At 46.6% G+C, this 14366-nt stretch overlaps 1 pseudogene across 1 annotated transcript; it reads right to left on the bottom strand.

Annotated features, from left to right (window-relative positions):
- Positions 1 to 2445: 2445 nt before the first annotated feature.
- LOC123441368 lies at positions 2446 to 5424 on the bottom strand (annotated as a pseudogene). The gene is made up of 5 exons (XR_006630444.1): positions 5018 to 5424; positions 4771 to 4982; positions 4279 to 4314; positions 2875 to 3946; positions 2446 to 2781 (listed from the first exon to the last, which is right to left on the bottom strand). The product of XR_006630444.1 is annotated as an LEAF RUST 10 DISEASE-RESISTANCE LOCUS RECEPTOR-LIKE PROTEIN KINASE-like 2.1 (transcript).
- Between the last annotated feature and the right edge of the window lie 8942 nt (positions 5425 to 14366).

Below are 14366 nucleotides of genomic sequence, written 5' to 3'. Positions count from 1 at the left end.
ATGAAAATACTTCCTCACATTGTGGGACGATAACCCGTTCCTCTTCATAAAAAACCAACGTAGATCATAAGTATCAGCTACCGTCAAAACTCGCGTCTTTGACCCAAGGCACGTATGTGTAAGTGCAGGTACCAGTCGGGATCCGCGTTGATGTGCCCTGGTGATAGCCCCCGCCAGCAGTGAATCTTAATCATAGGACAGGCTTGAACAAGCGGTGAGGCACTGAGACGGGCTAAGAAGCAGCTGATTTGCTGGGTTAGGCCTTGATTATTAGCAGGTAAAGGTAAAATTGATCAAGTTGAAGTGCAGGCCCAAACCTGTTAAAACATGTGCGTACAATAGATTTGCACCTGGCTCCCGCCAAGGTAAGCGAAGATGGGGTCCATTGCAACTGACGATGACGTTCAAGTACTCGCGGCCATGCGCCTCCGTTTCATTACAGTTGTAGAGGAAACACAAGGCTATTGTGCTGCGGCTGATATTGAAAGGGCTGACAGCTATTCTGGAGGACAATTTGTCGCTCATGATGAATAAAACCTTGTTATCCCTAAAAAATGTTGTTTCTTTTAGTCTTTTAGATGCATATACGTGGGTGGCTATAAAAAGAAAAATATATGTGGGTGTTCCTTTTGACGGGTGTTGCATAAAAAGGTCGATCAAAATCTAGAGTGGCTACAAGTGGGCCGGCCGATGGCATGAAAAATTAAGGTATGGGATTTTTATTTTAATTCTGATATTTCACATCAGATATTTCCTAGATATATTAAAAACTACTATCATAACAAAAGAATATAAAATAATATAAAATGAGCAATATTCATGTAGCTATGTAGGCATGCTCATTCGTATAAATGAAATACTCATATATTAAATAATTCAATTTCATTTTGAATAAATTTTATAGGGCTCAAGAGTTATCCATGAACATATGAGTACATTTTCATCTAATGTGGAAAATATGTGCAAGAAAAAAGAACTAAAATACACAATATGAATTATAAGTGGATCAGGGAAGAAGGCAAAAAAGGAAAATAATGCAAAAAAAAGTGAATTTGTCTGGCCAAGGAGACTACTACCGCACATTATTCGATATATTAACAGAGCAATTATTTATTTATTTATATTTTCAAAATGCGGTTTTCAAATAAGGATTGCCATATAGGAGCACCTAAGATCATCTTCAATTTTCTGAAAAGGTAAGTGATGGGTATGATTGGGGTGTCTAAATATACTTGTTGAATATCACTTTCATACACTATAGGGATTGTCATATAGCGTCTGGATCTATGGGTTTGTTAGAAAAGATCAGGGTTTTTTGTAGAATGTCAAGATGGACAAAAACCAAAATACCTCTCTGAGCAACTCGAGAGACTTCATCATGTAAACATAAATTACCTCTCTGATCAGGATTTATGATTGAAGAGACTACAGATGAAGATGCTCATACATGTAAACATAAATTACCTCTCTCAGCAACTCGAGAGACTTCATCATCTTGTCATTAACGAACTCGTCACATAAGCCTACGGAAACTTTTTTCTTCACTAAATGCACATCGCTGGAAAAACCTGAAATGATTCCAGGAAATTTGAGCACTTGTATGAAGTCTAGCACTACCAGGAGAAAGGCTAGTAGTAGCGCTGGAATTACCCATACCAGTAGCGCTGGTGACAACGCTATTGCTAAGGCTCTACAACTATTTTTTAGCAGTAGCGCGTTTTCCCCGCGCTACTAGTGAACTCTGGTGGGATGAGGATACCACTGTCTTCCTAACAACCATGTAATTACAGGTTGATTCGTATCAACTCTCTTTATTAGTACGTATAATTATGTGTGCATCCGTGGACTAGAGACTTGGAGGGTTTTGTTTATGAAAGGTGGAGGAAGCTTTCTTTTTTAATGGAAACATGATGAAAAAACGATCTTAAAAAATATGAAAAGGAATGGTATGGGCAGAATTTGGCTGCGAGAACACACTGGGCCACGTGGTGGGTCGTAAGACTTCGTGGCCTCTATAGCCCGCAGTTGTTTGGCTTGCAGAACTCGGGGTCTTCGAGAAGGCCTATCGACCAAAACCTCCGACATCGATCGGCATTGGCCGCCGCTGGCTGCCAATTCCCCGCACCTCCTCCCGCCGTGGTCACTCCCTTGCCGGCCCGGCTATCGTCGTGACCGGTGTAGAGAAGTGCATGGCCTCTCGCTGCGGCGACCTATAGCTACGGACCAACTAGGGCTTGGTGGCAGCTACGGCAGTGAATGAGGGGCAGCGGAAGTTATGTTGTCTGAGAAACAGCGCAAACCCTTGCTCGCAAGCAGAGGGAAAGGAACACATGCGCAGATTTCGGCGGTGCCCGCGTCAAGGAAAATCAAGTAAATATGCATCCGGATTCTGAAATTTTAGGGGCTCTACCGATGTAGTTACAGTCAAGTAGGCCTTGGTGGATGTCTGCCTCCGAAGCCTTTTAGCAGAATAACTTTTATTCCTTTTGTGCTCCATAACACATAGGACGCTGGCATGCACATGCTCTTGATTCATGGTAATGCATACATGAAATATTTTCAGCTACAATGCTGAATTTCGCTGCCCTTGTTCAATTTTTGAATGTACTCTAGTACAGGCCACCTTCTCACAGTGTTGGAAATGAATGTAGGTTCTTCGATTCACATGGCCTATCTGCTCAAAGAGGTCGCGATTGTTGTAGGACTTTTGAATTCACAGGGTTGATCTCCTCAGGTATGGAACTTGAACTTTGTACATCCATATTGTGATTTGAACTTTCACTGGAATGAGAGATAACCGTGCAGGCTAAATTATTGTATAAACATAACTGCACAGGAAAATGAAGGAACAAAATTATGGGAGAAATATCTTACAGTAGTTCACAGAAGTTCTGCTTTGGAGGCATGTCCAGATCATCTATGCTCCTCTCAAACATTTCTAGAACTTGGGTTATGGTAGGACGATACATAGGTAACACTTGTATGCACCACAAGCCAATGATGATCATCTTTCTTGCAATCTCCTCAATTTCCCTTGTGACTTCACATGCTTGTAATCCATCAACTTCTGCAAAGTGGTCGTAAATCCAATCTGGAAAATACTTCTCGCTGGATTTTGCAACAATGGATTTTACGTTTCTCCTACCTCCAACCATCTCCAGCAACATCATTCCGTAACTGTAGACATCCGATTTTGTTGAAACCACCCCGAAGGTTCGATAGTGAACTTCTGGGGCGATAAATCCAATTGTTCCTCTAGCTCCAGTCATTGAAAGCTTACTCTCCTTTGTATGGCACAATTTAGCTAGACCAAAATCAGCAATCTTTGGGATAAACTCTTTGTCTAGCAGGATATTTTGGGGCTTGATATCAAAATGGACGATACGTGTATTACAACTATGGTGCAAGTATTCGAGGCCACGAGCAATCCCGATTGCTATCGCATAGAGCCTCTCCCATCCTAAAATTGCTTTGGGGCTCTTTGAGTAAATGTACTTATCCAAGGAACCGTTGGGCATGTATTCATATATAAGAGCACGTTTTGATCCCTCCAAACAAAACCCAAATAAACTAACAACATTAACATGTGATGTCCTTCCAATGCTCATAACTTCATTCACAAACTCGTCCCCGTTTCCTTTGCAATCATGCAAGAATTTCACAGCAACTAGACGACCATCACATAGTCTTCCTTTGAAAACGACACCATAACCTCCTTTTCCAAGATGATCGTTGTGAGAAGATGTTATCTTCATTACCTCTGAGCACATGTATCTTTTCGGAGCTAGGGATCCATATGACGCTATCATGGCCTCGTAATTCTTCTCAGTGTTGCTAGTAGTCTTCTTGCAAAGGAGAAACCATAGTCTTTTCCCCTTTCTACGCCATATCAGCACATAAAGACATGCAGAGAGAAAGGTTGCAGATGCAGCTGCTGTTGTCACACCTGAGAACGAAGCAAAAATAGTTTAATCATAAAGTTGTAATCTAGTCATTATGATTTCCAGGCCATCAGTAGCTTAAATTTCTCTTTCCGCAAAAGTACATGGTGGCAAAAGTAGCAACAATCTAACTGCCCTAAATTGATGAGTCTTGTTATTATGCACAAACTTAGAGCTGCTTGTTTCCGTTTTTTATTTTACAATCAATTTTCAATGCTTACAGTTACAGAAAGATAAATATTTAAGGTTCGTCTTATTTTGCATAGAAAATTACTATTAGTGAACTACTGGTATGTAAATTATTAAATATAAAAAGGTGACGAACATATTAGCATACCAATTAGCATAATCTTCGCCCCCCTCTTGTCGCTACCTGGAATGTAACATAACATTTATGAGTAAGAATAGTGTCACGCAATAGCACTACGTTGGTTGTTTTTCCAAAAGAAAGAGATAAGCATCCCATATGAATATTCAGTATTCCAAAAATAAAACATGCAATATTCAAGCAGGAACGTGCATGCTCTGTTTTTTCTCTTCAAATGTCCGTTTATCAGAGATACTCAGTGCACTCAAAGTAAGAGTACTCAGAGTACAGAACTAGACCAGTGGCATTTGTTCTGTTGAAATTGCACTAGTTAATTCATTTTAGTATTTATGGTGGAGTAATTAATAGGTTGACGCATGATGTATTCATTTTTCCTATATAAATCTCTTCATAGCAGAACTTACTGTGCCGAAACCGAAGAGTACTTGGCCTACAGAACTAAACTTGTGCACATTTTTTATAGATCAAACTGACCATCACTATTATAGGTGTGAAGCTCACCACAGATGTTCTTCAACACGCTGCCCGAGCAGTGGCACTCGAGGATATATATCGTAGGTGATATTGATCCAAAAAACCTTCCACTCTCCAGACACGATGTGCAATCACCTGCCGTGTAGTCGAAAAGAAATCACCCTTTCATTAGCCCCCGATAGTCCGTCCCGGCCGCACCTTCATACCCCAGCAACGGCATCATCGATACCGTGCAGCCCCTGGAACCCCCCCCCCCCCCCCTCTATCGTCGGGCTTGTACCTGCCGGCAAGCCACGCGAACGAGTTGAACCCCGACACATTGGATCCATTTGTGCAGTTCATCGGCCATGTAGGTGGTGGTGGCTGTGCTTGGAGGTCAGTAAAGTCGTAGTGGAAGAAGAGCTCCTGGTTGGCAGAGCTGATGACAAAGGGTGTGAGGCCGAGGTAGAAGCAGACGTTCATGCGGAGCTCGATGCTGCAGGGGGCGTCGATGGAGAGATCGAGATTGGTGACCCTGAAGGAGCTGTCTGGGTAGGAGATTTTCTCGGTTCCTATAACTCCCCCTGGTTCTTCCAAAGTAGCCTCACACCTCCACGACAAGACACGCTTCCTCCAACGCCCTCCCTGTGTCTCCATGCTCAGGCGGCATGCTCTACGGTGGCCACCGGCTGGTCCGTTCGGCCCGCTCGGTCCGGCTTGAGCTTCATCGCTACCGTCCGGTTCGGTCCGCTGACGGCTCCGTCAGGACCAGCCCGGCCCGGACCGTGTCCACACTGAGGTGCGTGCTGCCTAGCTAGAATGGGTACAAGACGTGCAGGACATCACATGATGTTGGCTCGCAGGATGACGACGATGAGAGCGTCGTTGTGTTTTGGGTAATAGAGAGGAGGGTGAGCAGAAGCATGGCAGGCGCGGAGGCGTAGAACGGATCGATCTTCTTGCATAAAGGTTACGGGTGTTTTACAGGGTGATATTGATTTGTCACGCGATTGGATTACGGGGGAAGTCAGGGGCCCCACCCGGTGAAAATCAGCAGCAGGATGGAGAGGTTATTAAGAAGGGGTCCGTAAAACATCTGTAGGAGGCACGTACCTTTAGCATTTTTGATCTTTTTACCCTTGGACATGGCAGTAGCGGCGTATTACAAGTCTGCAAACTACTCCTAGATGAGAGGCGAGAAGGTAATAATAATTATTTTGCTAGGAAAATAAGGAGTTGGAGGCCTTGTTTCACGCAGAACCTGTGATAATTATAGGTAACTACTTGTCTGACACTGTCTAATAATTGCTGCACCCGTCCATGGTCAAAATATCATTGCCTTTTACTTTTTAAAGACTTAAAAAACCTTGATTAGCCAGATATTTTGGACCCCGGTAATTCCTGAACGTTTTGATTTTAAACATTTCATTCCGACTGTTTTTGGTGGCAACTTTAGTTGACAAAAGGTGGCAACTGCTCATTAATCATTTTAAATGTATAGTATCATTTCAAACCATGTTTTGATAAATCCACGGTTTGATTATTCAGCAGCAGATGGAGTTTTCCTAAGAGAAAATCGTCCAGCCGAATGAAAATGATGTATAAGAGTCTTTCAGCCACATGGGATGGGACGTGATGTGACACCTGCCCATGGACTAAAGCTTGACCAAGTGTATTTTGAACATTGAAGATAACTATCGCACTTCTCACTAGTTCTTTTTTCCATGTTCTAGAATTTAAACTTTAGAATGATGATGAGAATTAATTTGGAGGCTTACCGGCACATGTGACACCAATACACCATCGGTGCATAGGCACGCGAATTCCGCGATCACGTTGAAGTACCTCAGCCCAATGCTAACGATATTATTTATCGTTAGCCTCTCGCTTAGCTGGGATTAGAGATTATTATTTGGAAATTGGTCCACTAATCGATTTTATCGATCGACCATAAATCGACCCCTAGTTTGGAAATTCTAGGTTCCTAACACTAAAATATGTTATATTCAATACCAAAAATATATTGAATAAAAGTATCACCTTGATTCGTAGCCTTTGAATCCTCGTATAATGACAAATAAAATATGGCAATAGTACATATTGCATAACAAGGTCCACAAAACACAAATAAATATATCTTTTGCAAACATAGTGCTAGGAATTGACCCGATTTATCGATATATTCTTTATAAATCGCTTGTCAGATCGATAAATCGTCCCAAAAGATAAACGATGAAGATAAGGCATAATTTTATCGTCCCCCCCCCCCCCACCCCCAGTAGCGACAAATTAGATGATAAATCATTGAATCGGACGATTTTCTTAAACAGTGCCTCATGTTGATGCTAGAGATGCAGGTGGGCGAGTCCCTCATGCCTCAATAGGGCCTGCCCACTCACGGTGCCATATTGCCACTAGCAATGACAAACGGTCACAGGTCCCGCATCTCTCACCTTTTCGTTTGGGGAATCCATATCTCACTAGTAATTTTAAATGTATTGTCATTTCTATTCAAATCTTCAACTATGCTCTTGTTGTTTGAAACTGGGGATCCTACGCCAACGGCATGCTATTTTTCCTCGAAGCGTTTAAACATGCGCACTCATCTACTGCCCGCCGTCTAGTTGCTATCGTGCAGTATTTGATAATTTTTTTTTAGAAAAGAAGGATGACCCCCGGTTTCTGCATCTGGGAGATGCATGCGACCATTTTATTGATTATTTCCGAGGACCTTACAAAGTAGTACAATAATATGTTTGAATCCGCCATCTTGACAACCTTTGCCGCTACTCCTATTCATATGATGAAGAGGTGCAAGCTGAGCCAAATACCCAGACTTCTCACCTAAGCCTAACATCTAAGCCGGAGGCCCCGATCGAGCCACATACCGCGTCAGGGGCACAAACCGGTTTGACGCACTCACATGTGTCGCCGCCACCATCTTCCACTGGTTCATCTTTAGAGCAGATTGAGGTACCAGCCTTGGCAGGTGCATTCGCCATCAACACCACCATGACGCCATACGACGACCTCCACCTACGCGAGTCCATCTCCAAGTAGAGGACGTAGATCCATGCTAGGATAGGGCCGCACCACCACCGTCGCCCACCATCCACAAGCACCACCCAGCCCCAAGGTTCCCAAAGCGGCGCCTTCAAGAAGGGAACGACGCCGTGAGCGCCGCCGCTGCCCAACAAAGTTAGGGCTTTCGCCCGGGAGACCTAGGGGAAGGGGAAGTGAGGGGATCGGTCCATACCGACGCCTACAAGGACGAGAACGACGCCCTCAGGCGTCGTCGTCGACGCGGCCGGCCAGGGATTTCGCCCGAACTAGATCCCCTTCACCAGTAGCGCCTCCTATACAAAACCGGTGACCCAAGGAAGCGCGACCCGACCAGGCTAGCCCGCACGCCGAACTTGGGAGGAGGGGATGCGCCAGATCACGCGCACCGACCACCGCAGAAGCCGTCGCCGGCCGCCAACGACCACTGGATATCGTCGCCCGCGCGGCTCGGACACCAGATCCACCACCCGCACGGCTGCTAGCTTGTCGTGCCTCATCCATGGAGCCGCCACTCCAGATACGGAGTTCCCCACGCAGAGGCAGGGCAGCCAAGGCCCCGCCGCCATGATCCTTGGTGCCCCGGGCTTGCCCAGCGGCTGCCTCACGAGGCGGCAAGGAAGGGAGGGGGAGGGAGTTGGGCGGCTAGGGTTGGAAGGGGGAGGAAGGGGGAGGGAGTGGGGAGGAGAGGGAGGGGACCTCTCCGCTCAGCTAATTGACGAGCAAGGAAATAGAAGAAAATGTAAAAGGGAAAACAGAAATTTGATTGGACTGACGAGGATGAGTGACCTTCCCACTACGGGCACTTGGCGGCTGCCATGTCAGGAGGAAGCCATCGCTAATGAGCTCCAGATAGTCGATGGCATTCAGCTTCTCAGTCACCCCGAGCACCGGCATGGCGGTGGCGTTGCAGCCGGGTAAAGCGTAGCTGCCAGCAATAACGCCTGTGGCGTTGTAACGCCCTCCGGCGTGGACAACCGTGTTGTTCCGGCACACCGTGTCCACCAACCCCGCTCGGCCTGCTGGTGCCCTCGTGCAGTTGTAGAAAACGAGGTTCTGGTTCAGGGGGCTGATCGAGAATGGATGCCCGATTTTGCTGACGGTGTTGGCGTTTGGGACATGGCAGCCTTTCTCGCTGGGGGCACTGAAACCAACGAGCTTGTGGACGTCAGAGACTAGCAAGAAACTGTTGTTGTAGAAGATGTCGAGGATCCGAAGCCGGTACTTGCTATCGTAGTAACCGAGGTATGGCACGCCGTCGGTGCAGCTGACCTGGAATCCGATCTGGGCGCACCGGTTTTCGTCAGACCCCGAGACGACCCCGAACCGGGCTGAGGCCCTGTTTGGATACTCTAGCTTAGCTAGTGGTTAGAGTTAGTTTCTAGCTCATGACTAACCCTAAACTAACTCTAGTCAAATAGGTGTTTGGATGGAAGGGTTAGATTGACAATAGATGCACTTTATGGCAAGAGAAAAGTGATTTTTTAATGGGTCCCATGAGAACTAGCTCCAATTAGCAACTCTTGGCTGGTGGGAGAGCGAGAGAAAAATATTTTTTAATGAATCCCATGAGAACTAGCTCCAATTAGCACCTCTTGGGTGTGCTAGTTTTTTTGAATGGGTTAGATGCAACTAGCTCCAATCTAATCTTTATGTTTGAATACTTTAGGGCTAGTTGAACCCAAACTAGCTCAAATTAACTCTAACCCATGGATCCAAACAGACCCTGAAACACTCAGGTTGCCGCAGATCTCGGGTTCGCAGGCTCCGGCAAGCAACATCGACGGCATCGTCGAGATTATGAGGAAGGATAGGAAGAGGCAAGGCGGCCCAAGCCATGGGAACATCGCAGAGGACTTTGGTCGACAATTTTTTGACACCAAGTCCATGAAATTCACATGTATATGAGGAGGGGGGAGTCAATGACCGGGAACAGTTGGCTGCTTTGTGGGTGGGCAACCATCGTCCACACACGTGAATTCCATCCCCGGTCCCGATAAGGCTCATCGTGTCAATCAGTGCCGGCTGGTGCACGCTCTTGTTTACCATGATTGTGAAAATGTGACGGCTGGTGTACTTAACTGGTAACAGTGTTTGTACACAATAAACACGTGAATCGACCCGTAAACAGAAAGCACAGACTGTTAAACTTCTTTCACAGGCCTGGCCCATAGGCCCGGCAAACGGGGCGCCCGCCCTCCCCCCGAGAGGCAGGGACCCAACCCAGGAAATATACCAAGAAAACAGAGGGCCCGTTCAGCCATGGGGCTAAACCCATCCTTAAATCTTGCTCCTCGACTTCTCCACTTTGCAAAATACTATACTCAGCACCGCCGCTCGGCCGCTCCCTTTGCGTTTCAGATTCCAAGGTCGCCGCCGGTTATTAATGGAGATTAAAGACGAAAATCCGTTTCCCAATCGGCTCTCCTTCCTTTCTCAATATTCTTCTTGTTCCCCATTAACAGGATGTTGGAGACATGGAGACGTTAGGTGTTCTTCTTTTCTTCCTTCCCATAATCTCGTTCCTCCTCAGTTAACTAGCTCTGCCGACGAGTTCACATCTACCTGCATAACTGTTCTTTTGATATTCACTAGATCTAAGTGTGAGAGAGTTCTCGGGAGTCAGGAGATTAGGTGAACTGCAGAATGGGGAAAATTATTCTGTTCTTGGTGTCGTCTTCTCAGTTCGTGCTGACTACTGCAACCTGCAGATCTGCCAACCTACGTCGACATCAATCCCTATTTAGGTGTGTTTGTTCCCTGTTAATCATTTTATAATTTATATGCTAACTGTTCTTGTTTTGTGTCACGTCTTCTAGAAAGTGTTTATGTGGTCAAAAGAACAGTAAAAGGCAGCTCAAAGATGAACCGGTAGAAACCCAAAAAGGATCAATTGACAAATATTTCAGAACTAGTAGTTCTTCTAAAGACCCCCTGGAACTAGCCATAGTATACTGACCGAGAATACATATGCTACTAATGATAATATGAACAAGATGGTGATAATAATTCCAGCCAGCATGGAAAGTAGAAGACCAATTTCTTATCTGATGGTAATACATTTTTTTGGACAGGGTTATATGTTTTGTAGAACAAAATGAAATATCCATTGTTCAAATTTAGGAAAGCGAGTTTACGATTGGATTACATTGTTTCATTACTATCATGGTGCAGTTCATCTTATGAACAAATAAATTGTACTGTCAATTTTGAAGTCCAAAGATCATCGTCTATGCTATGCACTAGATATTTACTTTGCTTTCCATAGATCTTCGACATAGCCTTATTTTATCTTCGGTTAATGAGTATTAGTAGTAACATAGTGATTGTTTGGTTCGATTATCCCGCAAACCAGCAAATTACTCTTCCGTTCATCAAAAGGAAGTAAGAATTAACTAGGTAATTCAATTTGCAGAGTCGAGTCGAACTCACTGCACTCTATTCTCTTTGTCGAAAAAGCCAACAATACGGGTGTGGGACCGTGGCAAACGATGTCCAAATGAATCAACTGGTTCAGCAACGGTTTCTCGGAGGAAAATAAACAGTTCAACAAAACCCATGGGACATGGCTTCTTGATTAATGAGGCGCCAGGTCATGTTGCTATTAACCGTGGACCAAATATCGGTAGGCCTTCGGTAGCAGGAGCTCGAGGAGGCCAGAAGCCCCAGGTAAGGTCGAATTCAATTTCCACCTCCATAGAGACCTCAGCGTGCACCAGAGGACACCGGTGCTGCAGACCTCCCCGAGGGCAGAGGCAGGAGGTGGCTTGTGGCAGCGCTAGAGGCAAACTCCGAGGGGGAGGCATTGCACATCCAACGCAGCAGCGGCTGGGATGGGTTGGCCGCGGCCGGATCTCGCTGGATTTGAGCACGGACGACTCGTGGTGGTGGCTGTGGAGCTCCTAGTATCTTGAAGAGAGGGAGTTGTGAGGAAGAGAGAAGAAGAAGGGAGAGAGAGATGCGCTGCTCATCTGCTCGTCCGGCAAGGGTTCGGTCACCGACGGCGACCCGAGGTGGAGGAGGTCCGGTTGGCGCGGTCGGGACCTAGAGGGAGCTCGGGGAAGTGGCGATGAGCGTGGTTCTGGCTGGCTCGGTCCCGGATGGGTTTTCCAGGGCCACATCTGGGTCTCAACGGCCCGTGGACTCGCCTCAAAGCAGCAGTGCGAAACATTTTTTTAACTTATTTACCGGACCGTGGTTCAATTATCAATTATCAAAACGGCGGCAACGGGTTTTCCGACAGAAGCAATAGCCGCTTTAGTATTAGGTAAAGATTTAAAAGAATTAAAAAAACATTAGCTCTACCACTAATAAGCATTGTTAAAAAAACTACTAGCGAGCAAAAGCACTGTGATTAGGTCAAAATTGCCCCAGAAAAATAAATGTAGTCCCACTAGTCTGAGTTTCATAAAGTATGTTTGCCACTGGGCTGTCAGAGGATAAGTGACCGAACAAGTAGTCCAGGATGCCAATATTGCATGGTGCAGACTTGTGGAAATCAGAGTTCAGTGAGATTAGGCAGAAGTTCGGTCAAAAGACTTTTTCTCAACTCTGAACCATACCCCAGTTCAATTGTTAATGATTGTCTAATGGCGTAATACGTACTGAGAGCAGTGAGTACTCAGTCGTAGAGGGAGAAAGGAGACGGCCCCACAGATTTACCGCAAGGCTAATGCTATGTGATCCAGAGAAAATCTAACTAAAAACAAGAATGTCAGCACATGTCCATTTGGCTAGTATAGGCTATGGACAAGTCGATCGCCCAACATCTTGACTCTTGAGCAGGAAGTGCGGCGGCCAACACCAGCCACGCGATTAACTTGAGCCTCATCGTCGGTCAGTGAGTAGTAATAACATGATTAGAATATGAATTGACGGGGTGAACTTACCTGGAGGAGAAGGGGGGAGATCCCATGTCAGCAGGAAGCCATCATCAATTAGCCGCTTGTAGCTGCTCGTGTTCGTCTCGCCGGACGGCAATCGCAGCACCGGCATGACTGTTGCAACGCAGCCCTCCAGAGCATAGCCGGAGTAGTTCCCAGTGGGGTCGTACGGCACTCCGGCGCGAACAAACGTGTTGCTCGTGTTCCTGCACCTCATCGTCGTCGCCTGCAGCAGCTCTTTTTCCCGGCGTGCTTCAGCCGCGGCGCCCTCCGTGCAATCATACAAGATGAGGTTTAGGTTGATGGGATCGATCCGTAGCTGGCTGCCCAGGTTGACGGACGTGTTCCAGAGCGGCATGCAGATAGTGGAGACGTTGCGAAATAGTTGCATCTTGCCCAGATCAACGGCCCGCAAGCTGCGTTCCCCATAGGATATGTCGATGATTTCAAAGCCCATGCTGTTGGGCACAGAGCTCGGTAGAAGTGCACGATTGCTCGGCAAGCATGTCAGCTGGAAGTCAGGCCGTCCAGGCGAACCACATGATCTCCCTGTTCGCCAATCAGCGAACCAAAACGGATCGGAGATGGTGAGGTTGCCGCACCTGGCCGAGCAGCCACCCCCTTGCTGCTCCTGAGCCGCCGTGATCCCAAGCATCAGCGGTAGACACCAGGCCCAGAGGAAGATCATGAACCATCTTTGCATCATCACGGTGTATGATTTGGAATCTGTCTGTGAAGGTTGTGGGTTTGGGGAGGTTGAACGAGTAGAGAACACTAGCTGGAGAATGAATGGTATATGGGAGATGCAAAGTGAGTCCAGACATCACGGGAGGCGCAAAAGACTTTGACTGTTCTTCAAAAGACTTTGACTGGGAAGACGAAGAGATAGATGATTCAATGGTAGAGAGTATAGTCATGGCCAGCTGGGTGGCGCTTGTGGGTGGTGGGCGACGACGGTGGTGCGGCCCTATCCTAGCATGGATCTACATCCGCTGCTTGGAGATGGACTCGCGTAGGTGAATGTCGTCGTTTGGCGTCATAATGGCGTCGATGGCGGAGGCACCTGGCAAGGCTAGCACCTCAATCTGCTCTGAAGATGAACCAGTGGAAGATGGTGGCGGCGCCACATGTGAGTGTGTCAGACAGGCTTGTGCCTCTGACCCGGTATGTGGCTCGGTCGGGGCCTCCGGCTTTAGATGTTAGATTTAGGTGATAGGTCTGGTTATTTAGTTCAGCTTGCATCCCTTCATCATATGGATAAGAGTAACGGTAAATGTTGGCAAGATGGCGGATTCAGGCATATTGTTGTACTACTTTGTAAGGTCCTCGAAATTAATCAATAAAATGGTCGCATGCATCTTCCAGATGCAGAGACCGGGGGTCGTCCTCATTTCTAAAAAAATAGTCATGTCCAGTCCCTGTCCACCCATTGGAACTTTGACAGTTTCCTCAAAAAAAAGTGAAACTGTATTTGGCTAGCAGTGGGACAGGATGGCATGCGACACACGCTAGCGCGTGACGTTCACCCCGGACATCCCGTCGGCGCGATCCATCACCTTCGCCGCCGGCGAACTACTCACTAGTGGAAACCGGGCCTTTGGCCGGGACCTTTTAGTCCTGGCCTGCCTCTGGATCGGGACTAAAGGCCCGGCCACGTCGCCCCAATTCTCAATGCCTCCCTCGAGGCTTTAGTCCCGGCCC

The sequence above is a fragment of the Hordeum vulgare genome, chromosome 3H (assembly GCF_904849725.1).
Source record: "Hordeum vulgare subsp. vulgare chromosome 3H, MorexV3_pseudomolecules_assembly, whole genome shotgun sequence".
NCBI lineage: Eukaryota > Viridiplantae > Streptophyta > Magnoliopsida > Poales > Poaceae > Hordeum > Hordeum vulgare.
The sequence above is the reverse complement of the archived record's forward strand: the minus strand, read 5'-3'. Positions and strand labels throughout refer to the sequence as shown.